The following is a 22686-nucleotide window of genomic DNA, read 5'->3' on the forward strand; positions in this document are numbered from 1 at the left end:
GCAGATGCTCTGCTACTGAGCTACAGCCCCTTCCTTAGAGAATTATTGATGCAAATCCTTTAAGCGTTCTAAGCGGGATTGAGCAAGGATGGTAGGAGCACAAATCGTGTTTGGATGAAATCAACTGGCATACTTTGAAATGGCATTATTAGCTTTATTGAATTCGTTCAATGAAATGAAAGGTCTCAGGGAGATACTGATCGGCGGAAATGGAAAGAAAGCATCACCTTAATTCGGTCCAGTTCTAACTACTTCTGAAACTCAGCTAAATGGATGTGAAGCCATTTACTTTCAAAACTTTTGATGACACAGATAACAAATCTGGCACTCTTTAAAGTACTAGGTCATTTTTAATTTATACATATAGAAATCACATGGCAAGTGGACTGAAATGGTCACTGCTACCCAGATGACAATATAAATAATGGCCACAATCCACTGTACCACTAGACACACTTAAGTACCATTGATATGAGCGTGGCTTAAATACAGTGGAACCTCCGTTTAGGAACACCTCGGTTTATGAATTTTCGGTTTACGAACGCCGCGGACCCATCTGGAACGGATTAATTCACTTTCCATTACTTTCAATGGGAAAGTTCGCGTCAGTTTATGAACGCTTCAGTTTATGAACAGACTTCCGGAACCAATTACACCTATGCTTCGGGTTAAGTACGCTTCAGGTTGAGTACTCCGCGGACCCGTCTGGAACAGATTAATCCACTTTCCATTACTTTCAATGGGAAAGTTCACTTCAGTTTATGAACGCTTCAGTTTATGAACAGACTTCCTGAACCAATTGTGTTCATAAACCGAGGTACCACTGTATGCCTAACTCAAGAGGGATATGGCCACTCTGGGCTGTTATACCACAGGAGCATACTAAGCACTGAACAGCTCAAGGAAGCAGGGAACTGCTGTCCCAATGCAAGTCAAGCTGTGCGGCATGACCAGGCGAGCAAGTCAGATTAATCACTCCCAGGATGCTTTTTTTTTACTTTGCCCTTTCTTCAATCAAAGAAAATTTCCCTCTTTTCCTTACTTGCACAGTTCTACCTCCTCACCAAGAGCACTACGGGAATGAGTCATCTCAACGTTGGCAGGTGCTGCTTCACTCACTGCATTAGCAATCAAGAAAGTGTCAGTCAAAATCTAGAAAAAGAGAGCTGCCGGTGGTATTATGGAAAGGAATTCCTGGGTGCTGCCCTCAGGGCTGCCACCAAAATCCATCTTCGTTGGTTTCTGAACTTTATTCAAAACACATGTTGGCCACCCAATCAACAAGACTGAAATTGAACTAAAAATAGTTCTCAAAAAATGAATCAATCAATCTCATTTCCTGTCTAAACAAACCAGCAGAAATCATCTGTTCCTAGAGCAAAAAATAAATAAATGTGGTTCTAAAAGGACTTTGGTGCCAAAAGGATCTGAATGTAGGTGTCAGGTAAGCTTCATTGCTGTGACCATTTCTTAACCAGGGTGACACCTCCAAAAGGGCCTCTCTTTAGTAACCATCTGTCTCACCTCTGTAGGTATTGAAATCTGGACCACTGAAGCCCAGCTATAATTTAGTTATTAAATTTGCCACTGGCTTCTTTAAATTAAGGGGCAACAGGGGCAAGTGAGGTGGACAGCTGTCCTTTCTTATCCCAGAAAGCCCAGCATTTCTTCCAGCAATGTCTGCCTGGGTATCATCTTTTGAGATTTGTCCAGTATTGGAAAGTGTCCAGTAGGTGGTAGTTTTGTCTTTAACTTAACAAGCCTGCTCATCACTCAAGCAGCAGATCATTGGGGAGAGGGGCAGCAACACTGCTTGTGTCTCCCCACCTTTCTTGTTCCTCATTCCGCACCTCAGCTGCAAAGTGGTACCCATCCCTCATCCCCTGCACATCTCCAGCTCCAGCTCCAGATGGGAGAAAGGCAGGCACCAGGCAAATACTGAGTCTTTTGGATTGAAGGTCATGCCTGCACTTAGTGATGCCACACAGGTGCATCTGTGCTTAATGCCTTTGCTAATATCTTAAACACATAAAACTCTATTGAGATTAGCAGCAGAAGCAGGGAGATACCTGGGAGTTAGGTGAAAGGTGGCTTTTGCTATAACAAAAGCTAGGTCTGCCTCTGTGCCTCTTCTCTGATATCCATTCTTTTGATGCAAATCAGTGCTAAGTTCCTATTACCTGTGATCTAATAAATCAGCACCAGAGTTTGTGTAAGGCTTTTCACACAGGCAGGCAGTCGGCTTAATTGAAAAGATCAGTTTTGACATGTGTGCAAATTGTGAATTGCAGCATTTTATATCCCCAAATATTAGGTCCCTCTCATACTTGCAGCTGGCTGTAAATCTATTTTTGTGTTTGTTTTTACTCTACTGGTGCTCTTAATATATCCAATTTGGTGAAGTCGTTTTGTATTTTCTATCTACTTTGAATGTTGATACATTACTGGAATTTTATAACACTTGCAGGAAGAATGTTCAGGGTTGTTAGCTTCCTTGAGTACCTTTGCAACTATTTCTGACTTTGCATCTACGCATATAAATCGGCATATATGAGCTTCATGCAAATTTGTGTCTTCTTTTGTTCTGTTTTTTGGTGATGCATATCTTGTATTTTGGTGACGTGTAAGTGGCACCCTGGGGAAAGTTTTAAGAAGCAACAACTCTGTTCATTAAGCAGAGAAGAGACAGTGCTAAAAATGTGGTTGCCAAGACAAGCACCTTCTATTTCAGGGGTGAAGGGTCTGTGGCCCTCCAGCTGCTGTCAGACTGACTCCCACCGACCCCAGCCAGCATGTTCAGTGGTCAGGTAGGGTGGGAGCTGGCACCCAGAGATATCTGGAGGACCACAATCCATTTTAACACACTTTAAAAGTCAGACTTGCACAATGTGTGACCCCTCCAAGCAGGAAAAAAAACCCCACCATCCATATTTTCTTCTCTTCCAATTACTGACAAAAACCACCAGTTGACCTCAGTGGAACAGTTCAATTGGTTAGAGCATGGTGCTGATAACACAAAAGTCACAGGTTCAATCCCCATGGGACAGCTACATATCCCTGCTTTGCAGGAGGTTGGACTAGATGATCCTCAGGGTCCCATCCAACTCTACAGTTCTATGATACTACCACCTGCACCCCTAATTCTGCAGTCCCTGGAAAGTGGCATAAACCAGGAGGTTCACAGAGCACGTGCAGTGCCACCATATATGGTTGGTGAGTGGAATTTGGCTTAGCGGGTTGCAAGTGGTGCAGGAATACTCTTGGTGCAGCAAGCAAAACCTCTTGCACTTTAAGGCCTTTTTACAGAGCTGTCAAAACCCCACAGAGCAGTTTTCGAAATCCAAGTACTTGTCAATTTATTGTCAAAATAAAGACTACACTATCGAATTACAAGTGGGGTTTTGGTGATACTTCTGATTATGTATTATATTAATATTTTCTCTCAAGTGAGCCCTGACAGAACACATTTAGTACTTGGAAAAATTTCCTTTTTAAAAGCACTGCCTGAGACCCAGAGGCATGTAGTTTATTCACAGCACTGCCATCTGTCACCGGGGGGGGAGTGGGGCTTCAATTAAAATTCAAACTCTTGCACTCTAAATGCAAGGGAAAACCTGGGAAAGTTCTAACAATGCATGCTAAGTTAAGAGTCTTTATTTTTTAAAAAAGTCCCTTCTGTCCTGTTAGGTAAGATTACAAAGTCAATGGGGCCCAGATGCTATGGCTGTGGCATCTCCCTTACTCAACCTCCAAACAATTTCTAGAGATACCTTTACTTGGTTGAACTGAGCATTCAGGCATCGAGAGCTGTCCTTCCAGTGCCAGCCGAAGACATTTTGCTGCATAAAGCAGAACCCCAATCCCTCACTCCCCACCCCTACACCCAGTTAAGGCAATGATAATAATAAAGTCTTGCTGCACCGTTCAGGCACCAGGCCCTGCCTTCATCTATTCCACCCTGCCTCTTGGTACCACCCAAAGGAGCTGGCTTCCCTTGCTGCGTGGTATGTGCCACCAGAAGCAGGGGAGATTCTCCACAGCAGTTTTGAAGAACCTCAAGTCCACACAAACCTATTTAAGCCTGGCAGGGGTCCTAATTTAGTTGCAAGGCCATTTCCCTCAAGCCATACCCACTTGCCCTAAACACCTGAAGATGTGGAGCAGGTAAAAAGACATGGCTCCCTACTGAAAATGGGGTTAGCAGGGATCACCAATCGGCTGATTGTTGGCACTTGAAAAGCCCTGCACTTTTGCCCAGGTGGTTTTATTTCAAACCATACGGACAAAGGAAAATGTGTCACCTGACATGGTGATGTTAGGTGACCGACAGGTGGGTGGCTCTGCCAACCTATCAAAATTGCCCATGGACAGGTTGGGTGACCTAGGTAAGTATGCCAGGGGTGGTGGTGGTAAATAGCCACAAGTGTCTTGAAATATAAAGGCATGTTATTAAATTATCATATGCAAACATGGCATGAGCAAACTGTAAAAGTGAACTATATAAAGGTGTGGTGGGTGAGTGTTTTAAAAAACCAAGAACCACAGAACACCTCAAAACACCTCCCCCCCCCCAGAAAAAAACCTGGTCATTTTAAAACCAGCTGTGTTACAAGACCATTTATATTTATATTTAATTTATTTACAGTACCGGTATTTATAAAAAGAACACCAGGAGACCCTGTTCGCTCCAAGTATATTACTCGGGAGCAAATCAGATCAATCCGAACTTTGATAGCATGCCTTTGGGGTTGAAGGAAATCAATCCTTCTCCTTGAAACTTCACATTGGCAGTAGATTGTGAGAAAAGGACATAGCAGGCCTATCAAGATGGGTGTGTGTGGAAATAACCTGAAGCTAAATATATAGAAAGAAGAAGAAGAAGAAGAAGAAGAAGAAGAAGAAGAAGAAGAAGAAGAAGAAGAAGAAGAAGAAGAAGAAGGAGGAGGAGGAGGAGGAGGAGGAGGAGGAGGAGGAGGAGGAGGAGGAGGAGGAGGAGGAGGAGGAGGAGGAGGAGGAGGAGGAGGAGGAGGAGGAGGAGGAGGAGAAGAGGAGGAGGAGGAGGAGGAGGAGGAGGAGGAGGAGGAGGAGGAGGAGGAGGAGGAGGAGGAGGAGGAGGAGGAGGAGGAGGAAAATATGGAAGAGAATCACCAGCTGCAGGAGAAAGCAGTGCAAATTGCACAGAACTAATGGGGCAAAAGAGAACCAGAAAATCTGCAAGAGCAAGCATATAGGAAACAAAGTACAGTACTCTGGGAATGTGGGGAAAGAGGCCAGATGGAGAAGAGAGATGCCAAGGTCACTCTGGAGCACATTAGGGGGTAGGAAGGCTAGGCTTGTTTACTAATGGCTCTAATTAAAAAACCAGCATCCAGAGAGGATAATAGCAGCAATAGCTGAGTCAGGTTGCTCCCAATGACTAGGCAATCTACTAGACCCATCACAAACAAGTTGTCTGGGAAGAAATACGTTCAGACAGATGCAATTTTTTCCTTTCTTTCTCAGGCCAGAGCTGTCTGACCTCTTGACAGCTGTTGAGAGTCAGACGGCTCAGGGGAGAATTGGTATTTTCCAAACAGAAAGAAGCAAACGCTTGTCTGTTATTTGGTGCATTATCCTCTGTCAAACTTGGGAGTGATCATTACAGGCTCCTTCTTGCTTAGAGTCAACTCCTGTGTCCCCAAATGGGTGCCGATGAGATGAGCCAAGTCTGGCTGGTTGCTGATGCCTGCGAGACACCAAAGGGAACCAAAGCAGACTCAGTGGGCTGTGGTTGTTTGTGCAGCTGGGAAGCAAGAGAGCAAAATGTATTATGGAAAACAGGAGGTGGGAAATTAAAGCTAGCCTGGTTCAGTTGTCAGAATATTTGACTAGAAGCCGACAATTCTGGATCTGTTTCCTTTAGGGCTTTAACCACGCCTGATGCTTGTGGGCATTTGCACCCTGATTGGTTGCTGAAATTATTCAGCAAGTCTCCTGGGAAATCCAGACAGGTTTCAGAGCAGAAATCCCAGCCTCTCAGGTGGTATGGCTGCTGGTACAATGCTTCCAGGCTGCTCTTACCGTCTGATTGTTGCCTGATATTGGGTTGGTCCTCCAGAGCTCAAGTTCTACCAAGACTGAGATGATTTGCTGTGGGCTCCATTCCTAGGGCTATTTCCAGCCCACAGCTCTGGGAGAAGAGTCCCGCCAGCATGTCCCTGATGCCGTGCGCTCCGTGGGCCTTTGAACAGAATCGTTCCTGGCTTCCCCATCTGTGAAACAGAGATAGCAGCATTCTGCCTCCTGGAGCTGTCTGGAGGGCGAACACAATATAGATGGCAAAGAATCTTGCAAATTCAGATTCAAAGCACTCCATAAAAAAGGACAGAGAACAGTAGCAGCAATTCTCATGCTAACCACGCACATCATCTGCCTTCCAAAAGGCCTACAGATTTGCTTCGTACAAAGGCAATCTGTTGCCTTAGCAAGGTCTCCTGGTAAGCAGACTCTGTTCTACCACCCAGATCAGGTTGGCAAAACCTTGTGCCATGCTAGGCTGTCAGAAAATCAAGCCTGTTCCTCAGATGCCATTAACGTGAGGCAGCCACAGTTGGTCCTTGCAGTCGGTACATATTAGTATACATATTAGTATACCAAGAAGTACTTCTGACATTGCCCAGCAGTAGGGCTCCGCTCACCCACATTCCAAACAAATGTCACACTTAACTGGATTGGTTCATCTCCATGGGATCTTTGAGCAAGGATACATGGAGTCTCTCTCCTCAGCCATCATATTAAATGCAGGCATTGAAATGCTCCTAACCATGAAATCTCTCCGATTTTATCCTTGAATGGCCCTCTCTCAAATTAGTGCTGCTGTCCAATGAGAGACCCCATGTGGAATGTACTAGCAGGTTAAGGAATGGAGCGACTTCAGAACTCGCCTCGACTAAGAGGAGCTCCACAGGAGGCGACGCCCACACAAGAAGCGTTTCTTTCACACTGCTGAAAATGAACAAGCAAGCTTCCCTGGCCATGCCGATATGGTTGAAGGGCAAAATAAATTTTGCTGTGTCCTTGCAATCCGTAACCTATGCAAGAGCCCGTCATTTGTATTCTCTGTGGCAACCGGCAGCGCTTCTGGGTGACTCAGAAGCTCTGTAGCAAAGGCGGCAGCTCCCTCCTGGCCTAATCGGAACACATTGCAATATCAAAATTCTTGGGAGAAGCCTTGGCTGAAATAGAATTTCAGTTTACATTTAAAATCCTGTAGTCAGAGCTCCCTAGACCCCGGCAGGGGCAGGCTTCAATCAACCTACTGCAGACTACCTAGTACGTCGCTGTCAGGCCTGAACCGACAATTTAAAGGACTCTGCCACTCTTCAACAGGAAGCACATCAAAACCTAAATGTAATCAGTTCCAGCGTAATCTTTCCAACTTTGGGATACTTTGGATAATATTACATCCTGGTGTCCTGCTCTTCCTTTCCCCGCAACCTAAGCTCAGGAATATAGCCAAGATTTCTGGGCATTGCTGATGCTTCTGGTATCCCTCTGTGCATGTAACCTGTAGTGCTTAGCAATGTCAGGACCTCCCATTCCATCCTGACTTCCTCCCTTATGATTTAGACATTTCCTCTTTCTAGCACAGAAAGCGCGGGGAGGGGCGAATCAAGGCTGCATGAGATTTCTCTGCAGCAACAGGAGAGTTTCATGGATGCATCTCAGCACAATGGCTCAAGTATAGTACACTTTAGCCCTCTAATGGCACACCACTTTGGCATTCAGTTTCAGAATCACCAGGTTAGCTCATTTAATTGGACAGTATCACAAGCCCTTTCCACATGTTAATTCCATGAAGGGACCTCTGGGGATTTTGAGGGTCAGTGGGGCCATGCAACTGGCCTGCCCCAGCTCTTCCCCTGGTGCCAACACATTGGAGCATGGATGTCTGCAGCAAGGGTGCCCACATGTGTAGAGCTCTGCCTGTGCAGGCTTCCCCACTCAATGCACAGACACTGGTAACAGAGCCAGGAAAGCTGTGCAAGAGTAGGGGTGGGAGCTGCGCTGAAAGCCTGCTGCCCCTGCAATGCATGGAGTTTGATTAATGCATGACTGTTACAGTCATAAGGAAGCACTTGAAATGCTTAATGTGGCTCCTCATCGGTGCTCTGCCAAATTTCTGGGGTGTTTTGCATATGGCTGACCTGCATAAATTTGGGACTCGCCCAGAAAAATGCAAACCACAAGTTATGCATATCAACCTCCAAAGTGCTAAATCAGGAGTGTTCTACAGATATCGTTGGACTGCAGCTCCCACTACCCCTCATCAGTGGCCTCCGGGCAAAACAAATCTGTTCAGGATTGCAGAGAGAGAGAGAGAGAGAGAGAGAGAGAGAGAGAGAGAGAGAGAGAGAGAGAGAGAGAGAGATCAAGCACCTGGCAGGACACTAGATTGCTAGTGGGGTGCATTTGGCTTCATTGTGTCTAAATTGTGTAGGTCAAGTGTGCAGCTAGGTGTGACCTTGCTGAATGAGAGACCCCACTTAGAAACTAAAGTGAGGATTGCAGCAGGCTTGGCCTAAATGGGACTGCAGAAATTGGGCCAGAGCCTGTGTAAGTCTGTATGCTGTGGATGGAACTGTATTACAGTGGTACCTCGGTTTACAAACACAATTGGTTCCGGAAGTCTATACGCGTACTTAACCTGAAGCGAACTTTCCCATTGAAAGTAAGGGAAAGTGGATTAATCCGTTCCAGACCGTCCGTGGAGTATTCAACCTGAAGCGTACTTAACCTGAGGTATGAGTGTAATTGGTTCCGGAAGTCCGTTCTTAATCTGAAGCGTACTTAACCTGAAGCGAACTGTCCGTTCCAGACAGGTCCGCTGAGTACTTAAACTGAAAATACTCAAACCGACGCGTACTTAAACTGAGGTATGACTGTACATCTAGGAGGGTGCTAAGAATCCAAAACTGAGATCCTACCAGAGGGGGGTTACCAAAATGGGAGGGGGGGGCGAGGAAAAAGCTCTGTTGCTTTAAAGTAAAGTCTGGCCTGGAGCCAGACTTAATATGTAACCACAGTAGCTATGATTCAGTGGCTTTTCCCAGCATTCTTCTGTTTGGGCTGCCTGGAGCAAAATGATCGAAAACGCTTGAGCAAACACACAGTGCTATACAAACCGACTAGGAAGAAAACAAACACACACACACACACACACACACACACACACACACACGAGTGAACATTGACGTGTTTGGGGTTTTTTTCCTCTAAAGCTGAAAATTATGCCCATTATGATAGCATGTGAAGTCTCAAATTCATCTCTGCTTTTGGAACTTTGATTCCATAATCATTTGATATTTAGCCAAGAGAGAAGGAGTGGGATGCCTGTTACAGATATGCAGGTCCTTCCTACGCCAGGCATCTTGACCCTCTCTCCCACCAGGATTTGTGCTTCCAGGAGCACAGCTGGCCAACAAAACATTTCACAGGTGTGCACCTCACCCTTCTGGTTTGGCAGACAGCCCCGTGCTTCCTATCACCAGGGATGCAACAGTCATCTCTTTGCATCCATCTGCTGGTACATTTTACGCTAAAACACAGCGCTAAAAAAGAGCAGATGTGGCGAGGTAAAGAGAGAGAGGCCAAATCTTAGGTTCTGACCATCCCTCTCCTGCCACCCCCCCCAAAAAGAATTATTTTGAAACTGGTCAGCGTATGCCCTGGGTCTGGTCCATTCCATATCCACACACTACACACTTAAACCACACTTAAAGTTCTTAAAAACACTAAAAAGCCTTTCAGACTGTGAAATAGGCCTAGTTCACATGTCATGCTTAACCAAACTACGACTTGCTGTAGGTCCAGGAAGAGGTTGCGGCTGATTATTCTGCTGCTCTGCTGAGTTAAAGCAGGGTTTGGCTAAACATATAATCTGACACCAGGAGCATGAATTTGCTTCCGCCACGACGAGCTGTAACCAACGGCTCATGGTTTGTCAAAATCATGATTTAACACAGCACAGAAGCAGAATACCTGTGAAGAACAAAGCGGCTTCAAACTCTCTGGACTCCCATGTGGTTGTACCAAGCCATAGTTTGGCTTAATGTGATGTGCAAACCAATCTGTAGTCTAGATTTTCTGTTAAATAGTAAGTAAAAAGGCAGTTTAAGAGAAAAGGATATGCATGGAAACAACTAATTTGTGGCAATATTTCTGTCTCTTAAGCAACCCTGATGTCAGGAGGAAGAGATTTTTGTTACTGATTTACTCTCATCCTTTTATCATTTTTATTTTTGTATAAGAAACACTACCGCTTTTCTATTTTAACATGGTGGGGGGAAACAAAATTGAGGGACAATCGGTAAGGAAATGCTCCTTTCCCCCCTCCAGTAACAGAAATTGGCATTGGGGCAATTAAGAGAGGCTACTGAAGGGGCAATGAAGAGGCTATCCATCACTAATCCCCAGCCCAGACTCATTAAGAAGCAATAATCCAGGCTAAATCTAGAAGGGAGGATATTTTAATTAATGTTCCAGGGCAGCTTCTTTTTATATCATAAAATTGTTGCTTTATTGCAGCTTAATGGCTATGACGAATTTATCGTTAGCCATTTCAACGTCTGTTATTCTTTTCTTAGTGGAAAGGCAAAACATACATTGTGCAAATGCGTAAATAAGTACAATTTGCTGAAGGGCAAGCTAGCTTTATAGCAGGATCCTGGGCAACAGAAAATGGCAGCATGTTCCGATTCACCACCCAGCTGGTGTGGAACCTCTGTTTTAATTCCACTTCCAGCTAAATGCTGAAAAGCACTGCCTCAGAAAAAAAACACCATTAAGGAATAAACCCTCAAGGAGTACCAAGTTAAGATTGAAACATGGGGGCTCGCTTTCTTCCACTGTTTGGATAGTTCATTGTTTCTGAAGAAATGGGAGAACCTCCCAGATCTCAGCTGTGTAGAGCCCAGCATTCTTCAGCTTATTGAAATTCCAGTGGCCCTCCCTGCTTTGCCAAGTTATTTGTCTTCTAGCTGTTTCCCATTGCATGCATATGTCTATGACTATGCATAGGTGTATGAATGAATGCGGAGCACGAGTCTTTGTGGTTATCAGCACTCACCTGCTGCAGAAGCAGCAAACAACGAAAAGCCCCAACAAATGGTAAGGAAATGATATGAACACACAGAATAGCTACCATACCCAAGCCAGTTTTTCTCTCTCTCTTTCTCACACAGCAGGAAATGCCGGTCTCCACCATTTTCCCTGGCTCCAATGAAGAAGCAATTGCCATGTAGCTGGCTGGCATTAACCAAACTGGGCTACTGCTGCAAATGTGTTCTGTTCCACCTCCTACAGATTGAAAGCAGAACTCGCTTTTCATTAAGTCTGAATTGGCTGCTGCTCCCCCACCCCCTTGCAAACAAAGCCCAAATTTGCGCAGTCCAGGAACAGAGAAACTGGGAACCAAGGCAAATACTATCACTGCAAGCCTAGAAGCAAAAATGTCATTGCCCAATATTTTGAGACTGTTTAGTCAAGTCGGCTCTGTTTCCCCTCTTCTTTGCAGCTTAAGCCCTCTGACAATAGCAGGGTAAAAAATCATCTGCACAGAGATAAGAGTTTCTTTTTTCTATACCAGTAATACTGAGCCGCCTTTTATATTTTCAAAGGGGGGAAAATCCAATAGCTCTTGATGCAATCTGGAATCTATTCTGCACCTAGTGCAGGGCTAAACTAGACATTGGTGTATGCTCATTTTTGTAAAAAAATTTTTTTAAAAAAAAACAGGGGATGATAATTATCAGAATCACAGCTGGCAAGCAGGGGGAAGTTTTAATGTTTTAACTATTTCTTCTCCCTGCTGTAGTTCTGACAAAAAAAAAAATCACTCATCCATAGCTGCTACATGGAAGCTTCCCTAACAATATAAATAGCCTCAGAAAAGCAGTTTTCATCAGGGCTGCAAGCCTAGGAGGAAATGTTTAAACTCCCCTCCCTGCCTGCTGTGATCTCAGTAATTATTACACTCCCCAACAGCTGCACATTCTTGCATTTTAAGAACGTGCACATTAAATGCAGAGACGTATTTAATGTCATATCTAGCTTGGCCTGACAGATGGCCATCCAACCTCTGTTTAAAAACCTCCAATGAAGGAGAGCTCATCACCTTCTGAGGGAGCCTGTTCCACTGTCACACAGCTCTTACCATCAGAAAGTTCCTAATTAACTGGATTTACATCGGGAAAGGAACTAAAGTCAACTGCTTATGGGTCATTTATGCTCCAATGGTAGAGCACTTAGCTTTAGCCCTAAGTGGGTAAACATACCAAATGGGGATTGCTTAAGGAAGTGCCATCTCACAGCCAAGCAGATCACCATTGCCTTGATCGTTATACATTTCAAATCAATTAAAAATACAGAGGTGGTGGGAGGTTTATAATGGCCTACCCACATGTTGAGACTCTCTGAGGAGGCCTTTCTGGTCTATAGGAAGCTACTTTGGTCTATTTAGCTCAGTAAAAAGGTAAAGGGGGCCCTGACCATCAGGTCCAGTCGTGTCCAACTCTGGGGTTGCGGCGCTCATCTCGCTCTATAGGCCGAGGGAGCCGGCGTTTGTCCGCAGACAACTTCCGGGTCATGTGGCCAGCATGACAAAGCTGCTTCTGGTGAACCAGAGCAGCGCACGGAAACACCATTTACCTTCCCGTCGGAGCAGTACCTATTTACTTGCACTTTGATGTGCTTTCGAACTGCTAGGTGGGCAGGAGCTGGGACCGAGCAATGGGAGCTCACCCCGTTGCAGGGATTCGAACCGCCGACCTTCTGATCAGCAAGCCCTAGACTCTGTGGTTTAACCCACAGCGCCACCTGGGTCCCTTTTAGCTCAGTATTGTCCGCAAATACTACTGCAATAGTAGTATTTCAGGCAGGGGGCATTCCCAGCCCTACCATGAAATGCTGGGGGTTGAACCTGGGACTGTGTGTGCAACACATATGTTCAAGATTCATTTGTTCACCCAGACATCCAATGCTTGTTAATTCAGAGCTATAGTCACAATTCACCTGCCAACTGTGAGTGAAATTCTAAGGGGTTTTGTTGTGGTTATGCTATTTTAATCTGCTCTTTTATTGTGCCTGCGTATTTTATAGCTGCAAATTCCCATTAATGATGAAGGGTGGCATAGAAATATTTTAAAATAAAACAAACCACCATGCTGTTCCTCAGTCCTGCTGTCACATAAATGTGCCCCGCCCCAAAATCACTAATTATGCAAAAACAAAACAAAAGAACCACCCTATACACCGAGCGTTAAATTCACAATATGCCTAATCAAAAGCAGTGGGCCTTACTCCCAAATAGGTTATGTGCCCAACTGTAGCCTAAAGCAGGCAGCTCCTATTTTGAACACAAAAAAGCCAATCACAGAATTTGAGTTTGCTCAGACACAGAACATTAATAGCCCAGACACAATCTCCTCTCTCATTGCCTGTTTTCTCACACAGTGAGATGGAAACAAGGGTCTCAACAACTCCCAGGAGAGGGATTACAGGGGAACGATTAGACCAGGAATAGCCAATACAAAGCTCTCAAAATGTTGTTGGACTCAACTCACATCAGCTCCAGCCAGCATGTCCAATGGAAGCTGGAGTCCAACACATTTGGAGGGCACTAAGTTGGCTATCTTTGCTTTACAACCCTCCTCCTGCCTATTACATCCCATCAACGAAATTGCAGCTAGGCATTTGCAGTCATGAATTGGCAAGCAAGGTGTAGTTGAAAGCCACTTTGCAGTATACATTTTGGTTCTTCCACTGTGCCTTTGGTCCTTTGTCCTCTACTTGGACAAAAATCCACAGCCTACATGGGCATCTGCCTTTTTTTCCTTTGGATTAGTGTAAGAACCAACATGATACTCAGCACAGAAGTATTTAAAAAAAATTAATGAGGTGCTGTGACAGAGCAAATAAAAGCCAGGGAAGAAATCAAAAGCCATTGCTCCCACAGCTCCCGCAACTCTTGGCTCCATCACAACTGCAGTGCTCTGAATTGGTGCAGAGACCATTACAGCGAGGAAATGGAGTTGAATTATGTTTGCTGTGGGAAGCGCTACAACTTGGAAATGCCCATGTTTCAATTACTTCAGTTGCTCAGCATCCTGCATAACTATCTACTTGCTATAGTAGAATAGCACTCTCTCACACTGGCAATGTTAGTTGGGCATTGATGGAGGTCCAGAATTCCTTTAATGGGTTGTTGGCCAGATGCCATTCATGTAAATGGAAAACAACTAAGTCAATGAAGTCCTACTCCCCTGCCCTGAAGTTGGTGTTCATTTATTTTGGTGTTGAGTTTATTGGCAATGCAGTAATTTGACTAACTAGGAGGATAAAATTCCAGAGGGTGGGGAATGGCTGCAAGGGGGAGATCCTAAAAGTGGGTTTCCCTACCACCACCCTACACACTTTTCTAGTCTGCTTGGGAACCACAATGATAGAGGACAATCACTTAGATTGCATTGTCTTGCCTTAGGTTACAGAAAGGCAGGATCAGAAAATGGTGCTCACCTATGACATCACAAACTCAAACCTGTTAAAAACCAGGGAACACTGGGGGAACACCAGGCCACCTTCAGAAGCAGAACACAGAAGAGGGATGGGTGGGGGAAAAAACTAATTATATTAAGAACACTTGAGATTAACTTGGCAGCCTTGGTAGGCTAACCATAGTCAAAATCAGTTATACCACCTCACATCCACGTGTGTGGCCAAAGTTCCATCATTACCAGGAGCAAATCTATAGCTATGTGGTCTCCCAACCTTACTAAATCAACTAACCTACTACTTGGCAGTGGAAAAAATACCAGAATACCATACAATAATACTCTACTACCATGTAGTAGACAGAACGGGCAACTACATGCAAAAACCACAGGACTCTTGAATGGATATGCAAAGCTGTTCAAGACTAATGAGCTAACAGTTCATTAACACGTGTTGTATGTGTTTTTGGAGAGCTATGCATTTATAACATGTCAGCAGTTTCCTGCAGCCTAGACATCTGCTTCTCATCATGCACAAATGAGGCCGTTAGACATATGACCCTGCAGTATGAATCCATGTGCCCACAACACTTCCTGCAAAAAGGATGGTCCACAGCTTGCCTTATGTGGGCACAAAGAAAATGAGGCTTAAAACTTGCACAAAATTATCCGTGATTAAAAAAAAACCATTGAACCAAATGAGACTTAAAAGTAAGTTTCATTACTTATAGGGTTGCACCTTTATAGCGTTGAACTGTAAGAATCCTAAACAGTGTCAGGATGAGAAAGATTTGTTCAAAAATCATTTCACTGGTGAATTCCAGAATGAACAAGAATGAATGAAGGAAGACGCACCTATGGGAGTGAGAGGCTGAGGGAAGCATTTGCTTAATAATAATAATAATAATAATAATACCATCTAGAATTCTCATGAGACAAGATTCTCACATGTGTTCCTTTCCTGCAGAATTCACACCTACAGTATTTCACATTTTGGCATAACATTTCTGGGTGGCATTTGTCTGTGGAGGGTGAGCATGGAGGCAGCCTGAGTGTGGAAATACTACAGCAGGCCTGAAATAATTTGTGGAGCACTGGATTTGTTGTTTGTTGTTGTTTAGTCATTTAGTCATGTCTGACTCTTCGTGACCCCATGGACCAGAGCATGCCAGGCACTCCTGTCTTCCACTGCCTCCCACAGTTTGGTCAGACTCATGTTGGTAGCATCGAGAACACTGGCCAACCATCTTGTCCTCTGCCGTCCCCTTCCCCTTGTGCCCTCAATCTTTCCCAGCATCAGGGTCTTTTCCAGGGAGTCTTCTCTTCTCATGAGGTGGCCAAAGTATTGGAGCCTCAGCTTCAGGATCTGTCCTTCCAGTGAGCACTCAGGGCTGATTTCCTTAAGAGGAGCACTGAGTACAGCAGTTTAAACTTGGGTTAGAGTTCCCCATGCCAACGTATTGTGCAGCAATGTACTGTTACTACTGTGTTTACATTCCGGTGCCCCCATAATTAAGTAGCTTTATCATAATACAGCATTGTTATAGCCAAGAGATTTCACAAAGATAAGAACCATACAATCACGTTGACTAGAGCAGGCCTTATAGGTTCTCTAGATCAGGCATAGGCAAACTCAGCCCTCCAGATGTTTTGGGACTACAGTTCCCATCATCCCTGACCACTGGGTCCTGTTAGCTAGGGATGATGGGAGTTGTAGTCCCAAAACATCTGGAGGGTCGAGTTTGCCTAGGCCTGCTCTAGATGCTTTTGGACTACAACTCCCAACAGCCCCAACGAGCATGACCAATAGACATGGGAAATGAGAGCTGTTGTCCAGTTACCTTTGGAGGGCCACAGGCTCCCTATCCCTGGACTAGAAAATAATACCTCATGCAGCGACACTGGAATAGACTATTGCAGGATGAAGTCATTAAATTAATAAATGTGTTCTGCCTGTCTCTGCATCTACTGCCTGTCTAAACTCCACAATACCATATTCTGGCTTTGGGCATCAACAGGATCTTCCTTACCTTATGATTTATTACACATATAAGCAAGGGCCTCAAATACTTTTCTGTTTTCTTAGCTGAAATGACAGCCTGCATTTTTATGATGCTGAGGAACAAGGCTTTTTATTCCCAAGGGAGTGAATGTCTTACTCACTACTGGTAAGGGAATGAGTCAAGTCTTCCTGAAGCACACAATCTATGCAAAATACAAGGTGCATAAAATAGAGATGGTGGTAGGTATGCCCGTATTACACTGGACTTCCAGAGGAGCTAAGAATAAGAATCTAGTCTGCTGCCTCCTCCAATCTCTATTTTAGAAACACCATTCCTAAAATAATACAAAAAATTATCACCACCACTCTTCGTTCTATCAGTTTTCGAGACCTTCATTCCTCATACTTCTGAACTTCACACATACAAAAAGCAAGTACTGGGAAGCTCTGCTCCTATATCCCATCAAGCAGACATCCTTAGCTGTATTAGGCACACCAGGATGCATGCCCTGTGAAGAGGGATGATTTCACCAGCGGAAGAGTGCCTGAAATTGTCTAAAGGGTTTCTGATCCATGGCTCTCACATCACCTAACATCACACCACCCGGCTTCTCCAACAACAGTCAGGGCACGTATCAGGAAACAGAGTAAGTTTTTGCCACCGACCCTGGGAACACTCAAAAATTTGCTTAAGATTCCGCTTGCAGCCTTAAGAGTGTCACAACACAACTGAGAAAGCTTCAGTGCCCAGCTCTTTCTCAGTAAGTACCCCGGGGCCATGCCAACGGTATTGATCATATCTTGGCATGAATCCCCAGGTTCACAGAACTGCCAGGCCCTGTCAACAATTCTACTTTTAGTAGCAGGAAGTAGTTCAGGTACTGTATAATTTCTAGAAGAACTGTGAACTTCAGAGTTCTCCTGCAAGTCTTGGAAGTATCTGGCCATAAATCACCACCAGCAAAGTTAACTATGTGCATTTCATTTTCTGGGATACTTCAGTGCTCTCACCCAAAGGGCATCTTACTACTTTACAAGCACGAAGCTTGTAAAAAGGACATCCATTTTAGAAGTGGGGAGACGGAGGGAAAACAGAGAGAATAGTTAACACATAGTGAAAAATAGCTACATTTCTCAGAATGGTTTTAACAGTCAATGCCTCTTCCTAGGGAACTCTTGAGAAAAATAGCTGTGAGGGGAATCACAGTGAGTAACCTAACAACTCTCAACGCCTTTAACTACAGTTCCTTAGATTGCTTGGTGGAAGTCCTGTTTAAAGTGGGATGATACTGTGTTAAATGTATAGTGCAGATGGGGCCTTATTCAGTCAGATGGATTCCCTGTTCAGGAAATTCCATGTTCACACTGTCAGCATTTGCGTATCCTGACCAACTTCCCAGTGCAATTCTGGCAGCTTTGTGTGATGCCCGTGAATGACGAGCATTTGGGAAAGACCTTGTATTCCTCAAGTTAGAAATGAAATATAGCTCTCAACCTTTAACTTGCCAATACCAGGCAGTCACTATCATCACACACACACACACCGAGGGCCAGAAAAGGAAAACCACACCTAGCTTAGTAGTGAATCAGCTGAATTAAGGTCATTTGCAAACCAGACAGACACAATACTCTGGGTATCCAAACAGCAGTTGAGAGGCTACTGCCTCTGACAACAAGCAATCTCTACCTTCACTGGTTGCTTAGCAACCATCCTTCCCCCAGGATATTTACCTCAACCCTTGTACCTTCCCCAGCTTTCATTCCCCTGAAATACAGTAAGCTGCATCTTAGCTCACTGGAACAGCGCCCAGTCCTTCTCCCTAGGATGCCTTAAAAACAGATCCAGTCGGTTTCTCGTTTCATTCAGTCCAGATGAGCAAAATACTTTTTTATATATAAATAAGAGTCATTAAAACATGTGGCAGCAGAGCAGTCGCAGAGACACCTAGAGAATGTGTCTTTCCACACTGCTAAATATGGCTTACACTGCCTATTTAGGGGGGCACACAACTTTCCTGATTCTGGTGGGTGAGCTTCATTTGGAAATTTATCATCTCTGATTATTCTCTTAGCTCTCTGTGGTCTTTGACTCTGTAGGGCCAATGAAAAATGGGCACCAGGTTGGGTTACGCTGCATAGAGGGTGGAGAATTATTGTAGCATGCTTAACATCAGGGGGAGGAATGGGGCTTCTTCCTGACAGCAGCTGCACTCTTCTTTCTAAAAATGGTGCAGTCCCAGAAGCTTGTCATCAATAATGCCTCCTCTGCCTTGTGGTTTGAAGGGTTAATATTCAATATTTTGTCACCATTATTATTTAACATTGTTTTCATTTTAAAATTCAAATGTTTAGTGTTTGTAGTATCTTAGTTATGGTTTTACAGTGGAACCTCGGTTTACGAACGTGATCCGTTCCTCGGGGGCGTTCGTAAACGGAGGCATTCGCTCCCCGAAGGCATGCTTCTGCACATGCGCAGATCGTTTGTGCGCATCCGACACCGCGGAACCCGGATGTAAACACTTCCAGGTCCATGGCGTTCGTAAACGGAGGCGTTCGTAAACGGGACTGTTTGTAAACCAAGGTACCACTGTATTTATTATTGTGGTGTCCTTGGGTGGTGTAAATGTTTTAGATACCGTAGTTCTTTGGAGCAATCGTTTGGAGCAGGATGACATCCTGATGACAGCCAGCTCTAGGTTTTCTCAGCTAAACATCAGGGAACCATAATTGTGTCATCATGAAACAATGACTAAGGGATGTGATGAAGAAACTGATGCTCAACAAACTGAAACTGATGGTGATATCAGAGAGGAGATTAGGGATAATCTGCAGAGTACTCTCAACCTGTGATCTAGGTGTGAGCCTTGCCCATGTAAAATAAGACTTCCGATAAGTTCTCCCAGAAAAGTAGGTTGCAGCTGAACACCACTCCTTACTTCCTCTCTAGTGTAAGACATATAACAACAAACATATAAGCAACAATATTGAGTCAACTGTACTGGCTGCCAGACTCCAGGCTAAATTTAAAGCGGTAGTTTTTGACATTTAACGCTACTCATACCCCCAGGTTGAAGATACTCCAGAAAGCATCTCTCTCTCTTTCTCTCTCTCCATGAGCCCCCAACCACCAATAACTTCTAAGCCCCTGCCCCAGGTCCCTCCCTACAGTAAGCCCCAAGGTCATTTAATGATCTCCCAGAAGATACGGTATGCACTTTCCTTTTCTGTTGGTAGAATAATGCAAAGGCTTTTAGTTAATAGCTGGGGCAGTGTGATTATTAGACCAATTAATTATGACTGATATAGTTAGCAGTTACTGTACTGCTGTTTTCCTTTTTTATTGTTTTAAAGCATGCATTTTTAACCTGAAAGTTATTTTTATTTACTTGCATCCAACCTGGACAGCTCGGGAAAGCGCCAATGAAAATGTTTTTTTATGAGTTTTAAATAATAAATGCACCCCCAAGGATGCAAAGTGACAGTGCACTGATTCTTTTCCTTCCTCCCCCCCCCAGAACTCCCATAACTGCCTTTTCAGATGATAAATGCAGCTGAGTGAGTAAAAATCACGACTGTTCTATAATGAATGCAACCATGCCCATTCTGTAATAAATATAACTAGATTAACAGAATATGGAAACATGCTGTTTCTGGGTTTTTTAAACGGAAAAAGAATCACGGTCATTTTATTTAACACATCCTGCTTTAGAAGCCAGGGCAGGCTATTGCATGGTAAAACAAACAGAATGCACAGCAGACAAGCTAACAGTATGTAATGGTGGCGGTTTTTGGTGTGAGGCTGCTACAAATGCTCAGCTGTTCTCTTATTTTCATTTGAACTGTTGGAGGGTATGTCTCCATTCACCTGCACATTGTACAACAATTGCTTTCGAGTCTATCCACCACGCAGCTTCTACCGATCCTACGCTGCAGCTCAACAAGCTCAGCATGGGGATCACAGGACAACAGCAGAGAATATGCTTTGCTTGCTGAAGGTCTAGGGTCAGCCTCCTGTACCTGTGGTTAAATATAAAGGAGCATCATGCAGCAGGTGATGGGGAAGACCTCTGTCAGTCAATACTACCGGTACTAAGATGGGCAGGCAAAGAATCTAGTCTGGCATTAGGCAGCTTCCTATGTTCCTGTGACAAATACGCTCACCCTCCCCGGCTCTCCCCCAAGAGTCCCAGTCAGGTTTCAACTACAAAGGCCCCAGTGGTACAAAAAAAATAAAAAATAAAATCCATTTCCACATTCAGTGACGATTTTCCTGGTGTGCCTTTTCAATGGAGAACACCAAGAGTTTTCCCACTAGAAACACAAAAGCTCTCCAAAGTCATCATCAAGTCTCCCAATATCTTCAGGCTGTTTTCTCTTTCCACTCTTGCCAGGGAAGGAGAGGAAGGGAAATGAAAATGCAAATACTGTGGAAATGGGATAGGAGGTTGGGGTTCATCAATAAATTAAGAACCTAAGAAGAGCGCTGCCAGAACAGACCAAAGGCCTGCCTAAGTCTAGCATCCTGTTTTCTTCCATGGCGGATCCAATGCTGATAGGAAGCCCCAAAACCAGCCAAGAGCTCATCAGCTGTCTCCTGTTTTCCCAGCAGCTGATAGTCAAAGGCAGGCGTCGGCAAACTAAGGCCCGCGGGCAGGATCAGGCCCAATTGCCTTCAGGATCCGGCCCGCCGACTGTCCGTGGATCGGCGTGGGGATTCTGTTCATTGGGGTTTCGTCATTTCCCCCCCCCCCCAGCGCCATTCCATTTCCACCCCTCTCCCTCACACACACCGTGGCGGAGCCTCCTCCCTCCCTCCTCCTGACTTCTCCCCGCCCTGCCAAGAGGAGGAAGGGGGCTGGGCTGAGGTGACTGAGCAGCATTTTAAACAGATGCTCTCCAGAGCCAGCCCTTTTGCGCCGGTCATCTTCCCTCTGCCGCCCCCACCTTGAGGCTCCTGTGGGCCAGAGAGTGGAGCGGACGAGGTCCCTCAGCCTACCCACGAGAAACAGCAGCAGCAGCAGCGGCGGTGGTGGTGGTGGCAGCCCCAGGGAAGGTTCACAATGACCAAGGTTTGTATGTCACATACCTCAATATAAGAAACAAGACCGATGTCAAAATGCAAATACTTATTTTTTTGTAAGCATTTCTAATGCCAACTTTCTAAATGTATCTCTTAGAGCAGTTGCAATATCACAGTATCACCATAAAGCCTTAATAGCAAACAAAATACAGTGGAGCCAGGCCAAAACAAATAAAAAGACACACTTCAGGTAAAAGAAAATCTCCTGCACAAAACAAAAGCCTGCTGAAATACAAAAACCTCCAGTAGTTAGTAGAAGATGGTTGAAGAGAGGTTTCATCCAAGTTTCATGGGGAAGCTATTCCAAAATCTGAGTGCAGCAGCCACTGAGAAACCAGTCAACAGTGTTCCCACCACAGGTGGGTCACAGAGAAGGCTCTCTTCACTAGTTCTTAGGCAGTGGATAGGCTGTGCAAGAGAATCTACTCCAGGCATCCCCAAACTTTGGCCCTCCAGATATTTTGGACTACAATTCCCATCTTCCCCGACCACTGGTCCTGTTAGCTAGGGATCATGGGAGTTGTAGGCCAAAACATCTGGAGGGCCAAAGTTTGGGGATGCCTGATCTACTCGATCAAGCCAGAGACCTATTTAATCCAGAATTCTGTTCTTGCATTGGCCAATCAGAGCATAACAGCACTCAGATTGTCCTATAGGTATCCTGAACCCAAGGCAGTGTCCAAGTGAATGAAATAGCCCCTTCTTACTATCTGGGAAACAGGTGACGCTGTGGTCTAAACCACAGAGCCTAGGGTTTGCTGATCAGAAGGTTGGCGGTTCAAATCCCTGCGATGGGGTGAACTCCTGTTGTTCGATCCCAGCTCCTGCCCACCTAACAGTTCGAAAGCATGTCAAAGTGCAAGTAGATAAATAGGTACCGCTCCGGCAGGGAGGTAAACGGCATTTTCGTGCACTGTTCTGGTTCGCCAGAAGTGGCTTAGTCATGCTGGCCACATGACCCGGAAGCTGTCTGTGGGCAAACGTCGGCTCCCTCAGCCTATAGAGAGAGATGAGCGTGCAACCCCAGAGTCGTCCACGACTGGACTTAACGGTCAGGGGTAGCTTTACCTTTACTA

At 44.8% G+C, this 22686-nt stretch overlaps 1 protein-coding gene across 16 annotated transcripts in view; it reads right to left on the reverse strand.

The window, feature by feature from the left end:
- The window catches only part of EPB41L1 (erythrocyte membrane protein band 4.1 like 1), a 184834-nt gene that overhangs the window by 102109 nt on the left and 60039 nt on the right, over positions 1 to 22686 (reverse strand). The window contains exon 3 of one of the 16 annotated variants that reach the window (XM_088674555.1): positions 1043 to 1118. The exons of the other annotated variants lie outside the window; for them this stretch is intronic. The gene's annotated coding sequence lies outside the window, so the exon portion shown is untranslated. The remainder of the gene's footprint in view (positions 1 to 1042; positions 1119 to 22686) is intronic. 16 annotated transcript variants of the gene reach the window in all.

Source organism: Zootoca vivipara, chromosome 7 (genome assembly GCF_965207765.1).
Source record: "Zootoca vivipara chromosome 7, rZooViv2.hap1.1, whole genome shotgun sequence".
In the NCBI taxonomy this organism is placed as follows: Eukaryota; Metazoa; Chordata; class Lepidosauria; order Squamata; family Lacertidae; genus Zootoca; species Zootoca vivipara.